Source organism: Vombatus ursinus, unplaced genomic scaffold (assembly GCF_900497805.2).
Source record: "Vombatus ursinus unplaced genomic scaffold, bare-nosed wombat genome assembly UNPS02006779.1, whole genome shotgun sequence".
NCBI classification, from domain to species: Eukaryota; Metazoa; Chordata; class Mammalia; order Diprotodontia; family Vombatidae; genus Vombatus; species Vombatus ursinus.
The window spans coordinates 20,228,631-20,246,710 of record NW_020946557.1 but is presented as its reverse complement, the minus strand read 5'-3'; the positions used below and the strand labels follow the sequence as shown (position 1 = coordinate 20,246,710).

The following is an 18,080-nucleotide window of genomic DNA, read 5'->3' as shown; positions in this document are numbered from 1 at the left end:
TAGATAGATAGATAGATAGATAGATAGATAGATAGATAGATAGATAGATAGATAGATACTGAAATAATACAAAATGAATACAAGGCAGTTTTGGGAGAGAGGTCACACAAGCAGCTGCTAGAGTTGGGAAGGACTTTATGTAGGAGAGATTTTTGATCTGAGTCTTGAAGGGAACCAAGGATTCCAGAAGGCTTAGGTGAAGAGGAGGTATAGTACAAAGACAGAGAAATGGGACAGATAGAGTGATGTATATGGAATGTCGAGTAGGCCAGTATAGCTAGACCAGAGTACCCAGAAGGGATTAATGGGTATGAAGACCAGAAAGGTAGGAAGGGGCAAGGTTGTAGAGAGCTTCACATGTGAAGAAGCAGAGTTTTTGTTTGGTCTTAGAGGTACTAAGGGGAGTCTCTGGAGTTTTATTAATATTGGAGGGGGCAAATAATATTGTCAGATCTGTGCTTTAGGGAAATCACTTTGATGACACTTTGCCTCTTGAGGAAGGAAGTTTAGATTACTTTTAGAAGTATTTTTTTATTTGGAATGTCTGGGACTAATAAAGGTACAGTAAATTGGAATAGTGAAAGATTTGAAGTTTGGAGAACAAATAGGAGACTGTTGCAGTAGTTCAGGCAAGATGTTGTGGGAGTCTGAATTATGTGGGCTCTCTGAATAGAGAAAGAGACTCGTTGGACAAGATGTTGAGGAGATGGAAGTAATAAAATTTGGTAAGTGATTATATATATTGAATAATGAGAGTGGGGAAGTAAAAACCTTGATGACTCTAAGGAAGGGGTAGCTAAAAAGGTATGGAATGCTGATGGGTAAAGGGCAAGGATGTTTTATTTTTATGTTGTTGTTTTTTTTTAAAGAGAAGTATATGGTTTTTGTTGTTGTTTAGTCATTTCAGTCGTGTCCAACTCTTTATGACCTCATTTGGGGTTTTCTTAGCAAAGATAATGGAGTGGTTCACCATTTCCTTCTCCAACTCATGTTACAGATGAGGGAACTGAGGCAAACAGGATTAAATGACTTGCCCAGAATCACACAGCTAGTAAGTGTCTGAGACCAGACTTGAACTCAGGAAGATGAGTCTTCCTAACTTAAGCCCTGGCACTATCTATCATGCCACCCAGCTGCTTCTAGTGTAAGACCATCTTGTTAATAGGTTACAGCATCTAACTGTTAGAACTAGAAGAGAATTTAATAGTTTTTTGTTTGTTTGTTTTTGTCTAAGCTGCTCATCTTACAAATTAAAAAAAAAGGAGGCCCAGAGTTTCTAAGTAGCTAAATTTATTAGCCTAGACCCAGGGCTGTCCTAGTAAAACTTTTCGGATTTATTTTGAGGCCTCCCAATGGCCTCTCTCAGCATCCCAGTAATTGTCTTCAGTTCCAAGTTCTCCCCTGAAAACCAACCAGCTCATCCCTATTTTGTCCCATACCTCTATGACTTACTCTGAATTTATTGTATTCCACCCTTCACAGCTAAGTAGGAAGTACGTGGCTTAGTGGATGGAGCACTGGGCCTGGACTCAGGAAGACCTGAGTTTAAATCTGGTCTTAGAACTTACTAGCTTTGTGATGCTGGGTGAGTTACACAACTTGTCTCACCATCAGTTTCCTTATATGTAAGTTAGGGAGAATAATAGAATCTATATTTCAGAGCTGTTGTAAGGGTAAAATGAGATAATGTTTGTAAAGTGCCTTACAGACCTTAAAGTATTATGTGACTACTATCTATCATCATTATTTTTATTTTAATAGAGAACTCTTCTCAGGTAAAGAATGAGTCTCATGCTATAAGTGAGAGGGGGAATCATTTGTTGAGGTATTTTAAATTATAATATTAAGGGAACAGGTCATGTTTAAATTTATTGAAATCTGTAGGCACTGATTACTGACCTATCGTGATTCTGAAATCAGCATATGAAGGATTGTAGGATTGTAAATGTATTATTTTATTAGGTAAATATAAATCTGACCTTGCCTAGTAATTTTTTTTATTATTGGGAAATAGGTATTTTGACAGATACTGCAGGCAAGCAAATTTATTGCTTCATGTAAGTTTGTTCATAAGGAAAGCTTTGCAAATAAATACCAAGATTTATCAGCAAATTCACTTTTTTTGAAACTCTAGCTATTTCCTGATGATTACTCAGGTAATCAACATTCTTTTCTGCTTACTCAACATAAATTGTTACTCTCAGTGAGGGTTTACAAGGACACCATTATCCTGATTTGTTGATTACCATCTTGTTGTAAAATATGCATAAAATGATCATGGATAAACAAGTTTAAATGACAGGATATTTCAGGCCACAGTGGACATTATCTTGTTCAGCATGGACTGCACTGGTAAAAAAAAATATGGATTGGTTAAAATTTTGTGTGCAATTTAACTTAGTTTTGTGAGAACCAGCTGATTTTATCATTGGTATAAAAGAGTGAAATATTTTGCTAAGCCTCAAGATATATTTAAGAAATAGCAATATAATTTGCATAGTCATATAGATTAAAACAGAATTAAATAAACCCTATTTAAACTTAGAGTCAAAAAAATTTTAGATTTGGCACTTTAGAGATCACCTACTTCACCAGCCTTATACTACTATCACTCCATTTAGGAAACTGAGACTAGATAGAACTAAAAAAAAATTCTCCAGGGTTATAGGGCTGTTAGTGGCAAGCTTATTTATCAGTTTTTAACCTTGTCAGTTGAGGAAGCTAGATGGTACATTAAATAGAGCACTGGGCTGGGAACCAGGAAGACTCACCTTCCTGAGTTTGAATCCAACCACAGATAGCTACTAATTGTGTGATCCTGGATGAGTCACTTAACCCTGTAAAATGACCTGGAGAATGAAATTGCGAACTGCTCCAGTATTTTTTACCATGAAAACCCCAAATGTGATCATAGAAGGTTGGGCATGACTGAAATGGCTAGACAACAATAACCATCTTGTCATTTAATCAAATGTTACTAGATTTTTGTGGTTTGTGTGCATTCTGTCTTTAGGATGGCTTCAGCACATACCTTTTCCAGTAGAAGAGCAATGATGGATGAAAGGCAGAACAACTAAAATCCACAATGTAGTGTTGGCTGTGTTTTTGTTTTCATTTGCCTGAATAGATGCCCAGGTCTCTTGTAGAGGATAGTCTATCATATAAAAATTCTTTTTCCACATAGTAATGTCTTGTATTCCATTGTTAAATATATATCCTTATTTATTTTAATAAATATTTCCCAATTATATTAAAATTTACCATTTTTTAAAATTTTGAGTTCCAAATTCTTTCCTGCCCCTGTCTCACTCCTTTGAGAAGGCAAGCAATATGATATTGATTATACATGTGCAGTCATGCAGTGTATTTCCATATTAGCTATGTTGCAAAAGGAAACACTAAAAAAACAAAAAAATAAGGAAAATGAAATAAGCATGCTTTATTTTGCATTCATTATTGTTCAGTTCTCTTTGTCTCTAGAGGTGGATAGCATTTTTCATCATAGGTCCTTTGGAATTTTCTTAGATCATTGTCTTGATCAGAGTAGCTAAGTCTTTCACAGTTAATCATCTTATAATATTGCTACTACTGTGTATAGTGTTTTCCTGGTTCTGCTGACTTCACTTTGCATCAGTGCATATAAGAATTCCCAGGTTTTTCTGAAAATATCTTGCTCCTCAGTTCTTTTTTTATTTATTTATTTTTTTAGGCAATTGGGGTTAAGTAACTTGCCCAGGGTCACACAGCTAGTAAGTGTCAAGTGTTTGGTCTGAGGCTGGATTTGAACTAAGGTCCTCCTGACTTCAGAGCCGATGTTCTATCCACTGCGCCACCTAACTGCCCTACTCCTTATTTCTTGTAATGCAATAGTATTCCATCCCAATCATAAACCACAATTTGTTCAGGCATTCCCCAATTGATGGACATCCCCTCAATTTCCAATTCTTTGCCACCACAGAAAAAGCTGCTATAAATAGTTTTGTACTACAAATAGTTTCTTTTCCCTTTTCTTTGATCTCCTTAGGATATAGACCTAGTAGTGGTATTTCTGGGTCAAGGAGAATACATAGTTTTATAGCCCTTTAGACATAGCTCTAAATTTTTCTCCAGAATGATTGGACCAGTTCATAACTCATCCAACAGCCTTAGTGTCCCTAATGTTCCAATGCCACATATTCCTATTGCTCTTTAATGTTTCAAAATAATATTACATATTTTGTCGAACCTGACTCTGACTAACCAACCTGTGGATTCATTAGTAGGTATTATCTGTTATGTAGATGAGAAATTAAGTTTTACATAGATGAAATGACTTAACTCTGATGAGAGACCTAATGCAAGAAGACATTTAAATGCCATATTTAACACATATAGGTCGCAAATCTTAAGCATTTGAAATATTAAAAATCCCAAGATGAAACAAACAGCTCTAAATATTAAACACCACTTTTTTTCCTCTTAAATTCTCCTTCCTGCACACCATGAATTGTTCTTTTTAAAATTTTTTCTAGCACCTTAAAATCATGTGATAATTATGAATATCATTTTCCAGAGTTTATCTGCTTTGAAGTAGCTATATCTCCTGGGGATGAATCCACTTGCCCTTGCCTCCTAATTCATCTGATACTTTGAGGGAAAGTGTGGTTTATTTTCTGGGAAAAATACAGCCTGACCTGTCTTGTTGCTCATATAATGATTCTTGCAGCATTTTTTTTATGTATTTACAAGAAGGTGGAAGTGTGACACTGTCTTAATGGGAAGTCATTCAAGAATTCTATAGAACAGTTGGGAAAAATATGCATTTTTGTGAGCCTATTTCCTTTGGATATACCATCTGTTATAGAGTCAGGGAAAGTTCATTTTTTTCTCTTGTTAAGTGGAAATAAACTGTATTAAAATAAAAGATTGTCTGAATAGCAGAGTTAGAACAATTGTATGTTAAAATTGCTCTTACATTGGTTTCTGCTTGGACCTGGCCAGTTGTAGCCTGGTGTTATGATTAGTTGATATTTTGGTAGCATCTCCCTTGGTTGAGAAGGTCAGTAGTTCACTGCATCCAGAATGTAATATATTTACACAGATGGGAGAATTCCTCTATGTTATTTTATTGAAGTGCAATGCTGTTGGCAATTTTCAATGAAACATGTAGATCTCTGAAGCAAAGAGGGGGAGGTTGTCTGTTTTTTATTTTCCCTGTCAACATTTTCTAGAAAACTCCTTTCCTTCTTTTCTGTACTTTCCTTTGCTTGACTTTCCTCCCCACCCTGTCTCCACCTTAAAAGGTGAGGAATTAGTTTTAGCCTTCTGGCTACAGCTTCATCAGTGAAAATGGAACCATATATATTGATTTATTTTTTACTGGTGTCCAAGATAGTTATCAATCACAAAGACTAGTTATCAATGACAATCAGCCTTGAGGCTAAAAAGCTGTGGCAAGCATTCATTCAGAACTATGAGGTTGACTTATGATTTGATTTTACTTAAAGGTTCTCCTCAAGGTTGTTTTATTATTATTATTTTCTTTCTTTCTCTCTCTCTCTCATTAAAATGTATGAATTATTATTATTGTGATATTTCCTCAATGTGATTTCTTTATTATTTTTGTTGTAAATACAAGTTCAGTAGTAGAGAATAATATTATTGAAATACCAAGAAGAAAATAGACCATGGGGGGAGAATGATCAGATTTGGAATATAAAGAAGAAAATCAAATATCCCAAATCTCCTTTTCCTCTTTTTCTTTTGTAATTCTTCCTATGTCTTTTGGAACAATTTCCCAAATTCCCAGAAGTTTTTTTAAATTAATTGTAGCAGCTTGTCCTGTGGTAATCCTCACATGATGCAAAGAGTTTACAGTTTTGAATTGTCAGATGAGCACGCAGTGGCTTTCAATGAATAAAAATATCTTGAGTATCATCTTGCATGCTGTTACTTTGAATTCTGGGTTGGAAGAAATAAATTCATTGAAAAATTTGTCCAATCAATCCAGGGAAAAAGAAAATGCTTTTATATGTATGACTCATTACTTTCTAGCACTTTTTGGCGAGTAGCACAATCCATTTATGTTTCCATTTCTCTATGTGTCAGTGCTCTCAACAGACACTCTCACAAGCATAGTATTTATATGATTGTTTTCAGGAAGTATTCTTGAAGAATTGGAGATGAAATTTGGAACTGAGGCATCATGAAATAGAAATAAGTAATTTCACCAGTTAAGCAATGATTGCGCATCTTTGGATGGGACACTACCAAAGAAAATGTTGATAGACTGTATGAAGAAAGAGATTTGCTATTTGTCCCCTGGAAAGAGGACTTTTGCAGCCATAAGCCTCATTCTGAGCTAGTTTTGCTTGGATAGTGTTTGAAGTCAAGACAAGATGTTATTTCCAATGTGTAAATCAGGTCCAAGTTTAAGTAGTTACAAATGGTGTTCTTTAAATTCTCTTTTCTGGGTCCATGATCTATAGCAAACTTTGCTTATGATTCTAAGCAACAGAGTCTTAGGGTACCCTTTCTTCTGTGTTGGAGAAAGTTGTCACAATCTGCTAACAGTTCACACTAATCTATTAGCAGTTTCTGTAATTGGGATTGTGATCCTAGTAGTGAAAGCTTAAAAATTGTGAATGATCTTGATAGATATTTTTATATCCTTAATCTTTTGACAAGTTTTTACTCAATTGAGGTTTTTTTTAAGTAAATTAATTTTATGTATTTTAATCCTACTTATTTATTTGCTGAAAGGCATTTTGTTACCATTGGAAGTGACACCATATGTAATTATCCTTAAGACTTGAAACCATTCTGAGTCTGATAGTAATAACATAAAACACTTTTTAATTTGTCCCATTAGGTTATATTGAATTTTGCAAAAGGCTGTGTGGCTGACAGAGATGATTCTGTTGACAATATCAGTCCTAACATGAGTGACCATTCAGTTCCTGAATCTTCCTCTGGGTCCCAGTTTTTTTTTTAACTTAATATCAGTAAAGTGAGAGAAATTTCAAAATAAAAAAAAAAACACGTTAATAATAGTGTTTTAAAGGAGGAAGACAGAGATGTGTTCAGGCAATAAAAGAACCTAAGCCATCTAATATTATCTTAATGTGAGTTGGAACCAAGTCTCTGGTTCTCAGACCAGGAGCTGTAACTTAAAGGAAGCAGGGGTTTTAAGTCCATTTTTGTATCATGGCTTCCTTTGGCAGTCTGTTAATGCCTATGGAGAACTCAGAATAAAATTATTAAATATAAAATAAAATACCAAGGTTATTATTATTACAAAGAAATATTGTTATCAGAATTTTATGAAAAATGAGTTTACAGCCCTCAGGATAAGAACTTTGAATAAAACTGAAAAAAATTAGAAATCTGGAGCCACACAACTCTTACTAGTAGAGGCAACTTTACTTCTTTACTGACTTTTCTCTCCCTTACCTTGACATTCTTCGTCCTTTTCATCTATCCAGCCATCCCCCTATCTACCCCAAAACCATGTGTTTACAGTTATCCTATCTTGCATTTTCTATTAGGCTTTACTAATAAGAAGATAAGGACCTATCCTAGGAAATTGCATAAAAAGCCTACCTTATACCTCGTGTTTATGATTGTGTGTGTGTATATCTTTGTGTGTGGAGTGGGGGATAAGAGTAGAAGCAGGTTGCCTAAAAAGTCATTTAGATCATAGGAAAACCTAATTTTTCTATTACAAATTTTTTGTTTTAATGATTAAAAAAATGAGAACTATGTTTTTAGGTTATATATGAAGAAAGAATAATTGTTATGATTAGAAACCAGTTGGAGAAACCCAAGTGATCTTTGAATGACAAGATAATTTGTTGAAAGGACTGATTCTTCTTGACTCTTACTTAAATCTCTATCTTTACTGATTGTGGTCTTGTTAGCTGCTACTTAGTTTTAGCTGGTATGTAGACAATATATGATGCATGTTGTTTTCTTTATTCATGTTTATAATCATTAGTGACTATGGGAATGAGTAATCCTCTATGTTTCCCCCTTCCCCCTCTCAAACCTAAACAGCCAGATGGAATAGTCTAATAAAAACTTAATGACACAATTCTGTTCTGAAATGTTCCAAATTGAACCATGGTTAATGCATTAAATGAGAAAGAGATTTCAATGGGGATATATTCATGCCCTCCATATTCCCAAAGGCAAAGCCTGTGCAACTTCAGCTGTCACTCCAAATGATACGTCCTAGAAATGTCATTGAATTATGTCCATTTAGATTTCCATCTTATCTGAACATTTGGATGAAATTGGAGCTTTAAGCTCCCTATTTCATTATTCTAATGTCCTTCCTTTCCCTCCTTTCCCTTCTTTTCCTCCTCCCTTACATTCCCCTTTCCACTTCCCAGTTTCCCCTCTTATGTTCATTTTTTCTAGTGGTCTTCTTTGCCCTCCCTTCCCCTTTCTCTCTTTTCCCTATGTCTCCCCCTCCCTCTGTGTCTTTCTCACAGGTAACACACTGTCCCTCCATCCCTCCACAGGGAGGGGATTCTAAAATATCTGCACAGAATACCTAATATGAATTAAAGTGGTGAAGTATGGGGTACTGGGGAAGAAAGATACAAGTATATTTCCTATTGGAGAAAAAATGTTAATACAAATGCTTCGTTGCCTGGTTTATTCTGTTACACAAACAAATAATTCAAATATCTTTTTTCGTGATAATGTAGAATGTAATTCCATAATTCTCTAATCTGATATCAGAATTTGTTTCCACAAATGGGAGCTTTTTCTTGACAGCAATTGGGAAAGGAAGGAGAAGATATTTGAAAGTAAAATTTTTGAGTGGAGTCCTATTTGTATTTTTTAAAGTAAATAGCCACCTGCAGATGGTTTACCCAAGATTCAAGGCAAAACTCCAGCTGAACTACTTGAAAGCGTAACTCCTGCTTCATTAAAATAATACACTGCTGTTCCACAAGTTTCTCATGTCTAAGATGTACCTTAAAGGAAAAGAATTCAATTTTTGAAATGGAAATACCAGGAATCAGATTCAGAGTATTGAGTTATTCTTTTCAAAGTGTGAAGTTAAAGACAAGTTTTAGTTTGAAGGACTTTCACTGACTTTGTGCTTCTTCTCTTACCATTTAATAAATAAATGTTATGCTAATATTCCTATACTTCAAAGATATATTCCCATGTTCCTTTTTCTCTGAGTGAAAAAAATAGCCCCAGATTCCTTTTAGATCTTACTTAAAATGTAATTCATTATCCATCCATTCTATTAGCAAGATGATCCTCAATTTGGTAATCATTGTGGAGATTTCTTGTATTCTTTCTTCAAAGATTACTTTGAATTATCCTTTCTAGCTGGTACCATTGGCATTTCCCACATATATTTTTAAATTTCTGGAAAAGCTTTTCATCCCAAGTGTTTCAGTAAGAAATAACAGCCCTTCCCTCTTTTCTTCATCTCTTCACCCCTAATTCAGTGATGAGAAAATCCACATTGAACAACACTTCACTTTCCCCTTTTTATCAGGTCAGCTAGAAGATTTCTGATATGTTTGCCTGGAAACTTTATACCTACCTATTCCTTCAACTAGCTTGAGCTCTGTACTTTTGAGAGATGAATATATGCAGCACCTCTCTTCTTTCTCTCTTCCTTGGGCCTGTTGTCACCCAATAAAGTAAGAACTGGCATTTATATTTCATCTTAAGTTTTCCTAAGCACTTGACGTGCCTTATCATATTTGAGCCCCACTACCTCCCAGTCATGTAGTTATAACAGATATTTACAAATGAGAAAGCTGAGGCTCGGAGATATTGTCATGTGCCCATCTTGACACAGATATACAGTTTCAGTGTTTGTGTTCAAACCTAGAATTTTCCTGAATGCAAGAACAACACTGAGGTTCTGCTTCCTACCTAGCAGATTGGAAAGATGACAAAGAAGTGAAAGGTTTGGGGGTCTGTGGGAGGGACAGATACAATTACGTTCATATTTGCTGCCATGCCTTGTTTCAACTCCAAGGAACAAGATGCCCCATACCAGGTACCCCCGTTCTCTCTATCATTCTACTTCTGCCACACATAGTTAGCACAGTACCTGGCACATAGTAGGTGTTTAATAAATGTTTATTGGATTAGGTTATATGTATTATTAATGAAATTGTAAAGTCAAAATTTTTGGATATTAATTTGGAACTGTACTCAATGGTATATACATACCCTTTGACCCTGCTAGGATTATACCCCAAAGGGAACAAAGAAAGCAGGAAATGACTGGATTTAATGTGGCTTCCCCTCAACTGGGAAGTTGCTAAAGAAATTATATTTTATGAATTAATAGGTGAAAGGAACTGTTTCAGAGAATCCTGGGTTGGAGAAGGACTTTATGAATTAATTGATAAACATTGAAGTGAGAAGAAGTAGGAGAACCATTTATGCAATGTCTACAACATTATAAGAATTAAAAAACAAACAAACAAACCTTAAAAGACTTAAACACTGTAATCAATGTAAAGGTCAACCATGTTTCCTAAAGACTGGTGAAGAACCTTTCTTTGCACATTCTTTTTTTTTCTTTTTGGTGAGGCAATTGGGGTTAAGTGACTTGTCCAAGGTCACATAGCTAGTGTCAAGTGTCTGAGGCTGAATTTGAACTCAGGTCCTCCTGAATCCAACGCCAGAGCTCTATCAATTGCACCACCTAATTGCCCTTCTTCTCACATTCTTGCACAGAGCTGATGAACTAGGCTTGCAGACATGGGGAACCTGTGACCTTGAGGTATGATAGAGGTTCAAAATGGGACATGTGTTTTCAAATACAGCTAAACTTTGCTGAGCTTTTCTAATTTGAGGGTTTTCTTTTTTTGTGTGTGAGGCATAGTTGTTGCAGGGGAATGAGGGAGTAATATTAGTGATACTTAAAATTAAAGAAGGGGGGGGGGAAACATCAACAAATGATAAATAAAATAAAATAAAATAAAATAAATAAAACCAGCAATCTCAGTTTAAGAAGAGGACACAGATAAAGTAGAACAGTATTGGAACTGCCATGTTAAATGTGAATGATCCCAGTAAACAAGACGAAACAAAAAACTAGCTTTCTGTGGTGAGAAGGGGAAAATTGTAAGAGACTTCATAGTCTCATATTTGATCACCTTTTTGTTTTTATTGTACTCTTTGTTGGTGTTTATTCAGTTAAAAAGTAAAAAAAAGGAAGGAAATTAAAAAAAAAAGAAAGCAGATTGGCAGAATATACTTTAGTGTACTAACTCATTTTGATATCTTTATCAAATCCCTGGGCAATTTGTGAAGTTACTGTGTATCTCCTCACTTCAAGGACCCTCTGCTCCTCTGATTTCAGGGTGTTTCCATAAAGGAGCAGAACAGGGTATCTCAGACATCTCATTTCTCTCCCTCCTGCACTAATTTGGCACCACTTTAAGTTCTGTGACAGCACTCATTTTGTATTTCTTTGGTTTCTCCATGTTTCTGTGTGGGCTACCTTTCTCCCCCTCCTGCTTTTCAGCTTTCTTTTCTATGTTGCCTTTTTCTATTAGACTATAAGCTCCCTGAGGTCAGGGCCTGTCTTTCTTTTTCATATTTTTGTTCCCGATGCTAAGCATAGTCCTTGGCACACAGTAGGCATTTAATAAATGTTTGATGATGATGGTGATTGCTTTAATTTGGCTCCTGCTCTATCTTTTCATTTCTGGTTTTAATAATAGCCCTCCCAAATTTCTTTTGGTTCAAATCCCAAAGCTGGAAGTAATCTGTAGTAAAATATCTCTTGTGTAACATTTTTTTCAGTTAACAGACTTTATTGTACCTGATGCACAGGGCATTGTTACTTGATCTACCTCCAGAAACATAGAAATAGCCTCATTGTGTAGAATGAAACATTATCTTTTAAAGGGGATTCTACCTGTCTTTTAGCTTTAGTCTAATCTTTAAATTACGTGGGGTACTGTCCATTCATTTAATGGGAGGAAAATCACTTCTTTATTTCCTGCATATACTTCTACCAAATTATCTGTCCTATCATTGCATGGCCCAAAATGATGACTGACAAGATTTTAAAGTACATATGGATCTCTCAGCAACAAACCTAATATATGAACTGCCTTCCTTTTCATCTCTGTTTTGTGAAGGGGATTCTGTCCTTTGGTTGGCCTCTGGAGCTGCTGCTATGTATTACTTCTTACTCCCAGCATTTATTTCTCAGAGAAATACATATTCTCGATGAAGAAGACAGATCATAGCTTTGGTTCTCAGTAGATATTTAATAAAGAAAAATCTTTGCAAAATATGAAGGCATTAAATTGTGTTGTATTTTGTTTTCTGTTTTGATCATTTCCTCCCTTTAGACCACGTTGGTAAGCATGACAGCTACCATGCTGAATGTCTTCTAAAGTACTTTTTACTTTTTTTTTTGCCTTGAGATAAAAATAAACAAAGAATTTAGATATAAAAGTTATGTTGATGAATCCATTTAAGGAATAAATACATGTACCATCTAATTCTAAAACTTGTGTTCCCATGGTAACTCTGACAAGATTATTTTATTCTTTTTTAAAAAAAAGTTTCTATTAGTTTATTTAATATTTCTTCCTCTGGTGAAGAAGAATCCATTACCATGCTCTTTTAGAAGTCTGTGTATGTGAGAGAATATCTCCTTTTACATCCTTCTTATGCTTAAAATGTACCCATTTTAGGTTTCCAAGTACCTAGATATAGGAACTTTTTTCATACCTATACACATAAACCAGTTTTATTCTTATTTTCCACCCCACCCCCATCCCATGAAGTTAAATTTGATCAAAGAACCAGGTTTGTTTGTTTGTTTGTTTTTTGGGGGGGTGGTGGTGAGTTTAGAATAACAGAAGGTTGGATTTAATTAATTACTTTAGAGGGTTGAATTCAATTAATGACTTGTTTCAATTAAACCAATTTTAGGTGAATTATGTGTGCCATCTTCCCTTCTTCTACCCCAATCAATTTGAATGTTTAGAAATTTGTGAGTATATCAGGGCTGGAAATAGAAGAATCATTATCTTAATATATAATTATGAAGACTCAGCTAATAAATATCATAGGCAGGATTAGAACTAGGTCTTCCTAAATCCAGTATTGTATTCATTACACTATCATGCCTCTTAATAATAAATAATAACAATATTTATCATGTATTATATAACAGAGTTGTCACAAACAACACTGTGAGGTAGGTAATTACAAATATCATCCACATTTTATAGATTAAGAAACTGAGGCTGAGAATTTAAAGGACTTGTTTCTACCCACCTATTTTACACATGTTATGTTTTTTTTTGAATCCCTCCTATATACCATAGAATCATTGAGAGAAAGTTCCATTAAGGCAGGAATTTTTTGCAATCGTGTGTAGTTTGAGATCATTAAAAATACTCCAGAATTTCCTAGTCCCATTTTAACTTCCTCCTTAATTCTGACTCCAGGTCATTGTTCATCTGAATCACTTGCACAGTATGTATATGTCAATGTGCTACTTTGATAGAATTGTCATTCAGTTCCATGTTATTGTCTAGACAATTTTATTTTATTTCACTTTATTTTTCACTACAATATGTGGGGAGACCATTTTCTTTTGCACGTTAGTGATTTCAGTAAGGAGACTTTATTTTATTTTATTTTATTTCATTTTTGTTAGTAACATTTATTGAAATGTCTGTTTTATGGATCAATGAGATTTTGAAGGATGCCACAAGTATGATGGAGAGGCTTATAGTATTGGTTTAAATATCAACCTATCCCAAGGATAAGACATTTCCCCAAGATGAGATTCATATATCTATATATAAATATAGATTATTATATATTTGTATATATACTAATTATATTTCCCTTCATTCTATCCTGCCTGCCCCCCTTTATTCTATACTCTCTTTTGACCCTGTCCCTCCTCAGAACTGTTTACTTCTGATTGTCCCCTCCCCCAATCTGCCCACCCCTCTATCATCCCCCTGTTCTCTTATCCTCTTCCCCCCATTTTCCTATAGGGTAAGATAGATTTTCATACCCAATTGAGCGTGTATGTTATTCCCTCCTTAAGCCCAATGTGATGAGAATAAGATTCACTAATTCCTTCTCACCTTCCCCCACTTCCCCTCCACTGTAAAAGCTTTTTCTTGTCTGTTTTATGAGATAATTTACCCTATTCTACCTCTGCCTGTCTCCTTCTCCCAGTATAATCCTCTCTCACCCGTTAATTTTATTCTCCAGATATCACCCCTTCATCTTCAACTCACCCTTTGACCTCTATCTATCTATCTATCTGTCTGTCTGTGTGTGTATATAAATATAATTTTTTCCCCTCCTACTTCCCTTATACTGACAAAGGTCTCATGAGTTACAAATATCATCTTTCCATGCAGGAATGTAAACAGTTCAACCTTAATAAGTCCCTTATGATTTCTCTTTCCTGTTTACCTCTTCATGTTTCTCTTGAGTCTTGTATTTGAAAGGCAAATTTTCTATTCAGCTCTCATCTTTTCATCAAGAGTATTTGTAAGTCCTCCATTTCACTGAATGTCCATTTTTCCCCTGAAGGATTATACTCAGTTTTGCTGGATAGGTGATTCTTGGTTGTTATCCTATCTCTTTTGACCTCCAGAATATTATATACCAAGCCCTCCAGTCCCCTAATGTAGAAGCTGCTAAATCTTGTGTTATCCTGATTGTGTTTCCACAATACTTGAATTGTTTCTTTCTGGCTGCTTGCAATATTTTCTTCTTGACCTGGGAACTGTGGGATTTGGCTATAGTATTCCTAGTAGTTTTCTTTTGGTGGGATCTCTTTCAGGAGTTGATTGGAGGGTTCTTTCAATTTCTATTTTACCCTCTGCTTCTAGAACATCAGGGCAGTTTTCCTTGATAATTTCTTGAAAGATGATATCTAGGCTCTTTTTTGATCATGGCTTTCAGGTAGTCTAATAACGTTTAAGTTATCTCTCCTGGATCTATTTTCCAGGTCAGTTGTCTTTCCAATGAGATATTTCACATTGTCTTCTATTTTTTCATTCTCTTGGTTTTGTTTTGTAATGTCTTGATTTCTCATAAAGTCATTAGCTTCCATTGGCTCCATTCTAATTTTTAAGGACTTGTTTTCTTCAGAGAGCTTTTGGACTTCCTTTTCCATTTGGCCAATTCTGCTTCTTAAGACATTCTTCTCTTCATTGTCTTTTTGGACCTCTTTTGCCATTTGGGTCAAGCTATTTTTAAGGTGTTATTTTCTTCAGTATTTTTTTGGGTCTCCTTTAGTAAGCTGTTGACTTGTTTTTCATAATTTTCTTGCATCACTCTCATTTCTCTTCCCAATTTTTCCTCTACTTCTCTTAATTGCTTCTCAAAATCCTTTTTGAGCTCTTCCATGGCCTGGGACTGATTCATAATTTTTTTGGAGGCTTTGGATGTAGGAGCTTTGACTTTGTTGTCTTCTTCTGGTTGTATATTTTGATCTTCTTTGTCTGCAAAGAAAGATTCTATAGTCTGAGTTTTTTTTACACTGTTTGCTCATGATCCCAGCCAATTACTTGAGTTATAAACTCTTTGTTAAGACAGGAGTCTGCTTCCAGTGTGAAGAATGTATTTTCCCAAGCTTCAGGGGTTTTGTGCAGCTATTTTCAGAGATACTTCTAGGGACCTGTAACTTTTCAGTTCTTCCAAGATGGTAAGATCAAGGGCAAGGTCTGTACTCCTTTCCTGGCCTGTGCTCTGGGTGTATGAGTTGAACACAAGTGCTCTTTACTGCCTTGGAACTGTGAGGAGGATTTCCTCTCCACCAACACTACAAGCTCCACCATGCCAGCACTCCTCCTTGCCCCAGGATTGCCACTCAGAACTGTGACCCAGATCCAAGCACAGGCAAAGCAAGAGAATCTTGCCTCAGCACCAGCAAAGACATCCCTGTAATCCCACTCTTATCAGCCACTCAATTCCCCCTCAGTCTGTGGGCTGAGAGCTCCTGAAGCAGCTGCCTCCCTGGGGCTGCAGCCAGGACTGGGGGTGGGACCGAACTGTCCTTATACTAGGGAACTTCAACATATATCTTGATTCTCCCTCAAACACCCTAGCCACTCACTTTCTCAACCTACTCACCCTCCCCCATGCACTACTCTTCCACCTCAACTTTCTCCATATTTGAGAACTCTGAAATCCCCTCATCCCACCATAATTTATTTGCTTTTCACCTCTCAATCTGCCTTCCCTTAAATAATCCTACTTTTCACCCACACTGTAACTTTCAATCCCTTGACCTCTCATTTCCTCTGAACTAACCATGCTCTCCTCTTACCACGTGATTCCTTGATGAACCAGTTCATATCTACACTGTCCTCCCTTGAATAAGGAGTCTAGACTGCTTATCATATTGCTGATCACTCCTAGGCGAGCCTTAGATCACTCCTATCATTCCATCTCATCTCCAATAGATTGCCCACTCCATCATCTCCACTCTTTTACTCATTTTCAGTCTTTCCCTCTCTCCTGGCTCTTCCTACTGTCTACAAATGTGTCCATGCCTCTATTCTCAAAAACAAAACAAAACAAAACAAAACAACAACTTTCATTTGATTGTTCCATTCCCACTATTGACCTATATCTCTTCTGCCTTTTGTAGCTAAGTTCTTCAAAAAGGCTATGTATAACAGGTGCCCCCCACCTTCTCTCCTCTCACTATCTTCTTATCCAATTACATTTTGGCTTCTGATCTTATCATTAAATCAAAATGATTCTCTCCAGAGTTAGTAAGAATAACTTAGTTGCCAAATTAAATGGCCTTTTCTCAATCTTCATTCTCCTTCACCTCTCTGAAACATTGACCCTGTTGATCACTTTCTCCTCCTTGATATTCTCTTCTTTCTCACTTTTCAGGATACCACTCTTCTACCTTTCTGACTGCTTCTTCTCTGTCTCCTTTGCTAAATCCTCTGCTAGATTATGCCTTCTAACCACAGGTATTCTCACGATTTCTACCTTGGCCTTTCTTCTCTTCTTCTGTACTATTTTACTTGGTGATCTCATCAGCTCCCAGGGATTTAATTACCATCTTTATGCTAATTATTCTCAAATCCACCTTTCCTGCTTCCTTCTATCTCTTGACATCTAAAGTCATACCTTTAACTGCATTTCTAACATTGTGAACTGGATGTCCAGTACACATCTTAAACTCAATATATCCAAAATGAAATTCATTATCTTTCCCTCTACACCCTCCCTTTCTCCTACCTTCCTTATTACTATAGGGGTCAACAGCATCCTCCCAGTCCCTCAGATTCACAACCTAGGAGACCTCCTGGATTCCTCACTATCTCTCACCCCCTTCCCCTTATTCAAACTGTTGACAAGTCTTGTGGATTTCACCTTTGCAACATCTCTTGAATGTGCCCCCTTCTATCCTCTGAAACTACCACCACTCTAGTGCCTTCCCTCCTCCCCTCATGCCTAAATTATTGTAAGAACCTGCTGGAGGTTCTGCCTGCTTCAAATCTCTTTCCACTGCAACTCATCTTGTATCCAGCCACTAAAGTGATTTTCCTAAAATGTAGATCTGATCTTGTCACTGTCCCTCTACTCAGTAAACTCCAATGGTTTCTTATTACCTCCAAGAGCAAGTGCAAAATGCTCTGTTTGGTATTCAAAGCCCCAAAACCTAACCCCACCCTGTCCTTTCCAGCCTCCTGACACCTTACTGCTTGACATTTTTTTGATTCAGTGACACTGGCCTCATGACTGTTCTAGGAACATAATACTTCAACTCTTGGCTCCAGATATCCTTTCCCTCTATTTCTCATGCTTGAAACACTCTCTCTTCTCTGCTCTGACTGTTGACCTTCCTGGCTTTCTTTCAATCCCAAGTAAAATCCCACTTTCTTCAGGAAACCTTTCCCAGCCCTCTCAATTCCAATGTCTTCCCTCTGTTAATTATTTCCTATTTATTTTTTATATAGCTTGCTTTGTATGTATGTGTTTGTGTGTCATGTCCCTCATTAGAATGTAAGGCCCTCAAGGGCAAGGACTATCTTTTGTGTGTGTGTGTGTGTGTGTGTGTGTGTGTGTGTGTGTGTGTGTGT

General features: G+C 36.2%; 1 protein-coding gene across 2 annotated transcripts in view; it reads left to right on the top strand.

The window, feature by feature from the left end:
- Positions 1-18,080, top strand: part of PTPRK (protein tyrosine phosphatase, receptor type K) — a 723,664-nt gene that overhangs the window by 423,305 nt on the left and 282,279 nt on the right. The window lies entirely within an intron of this gene.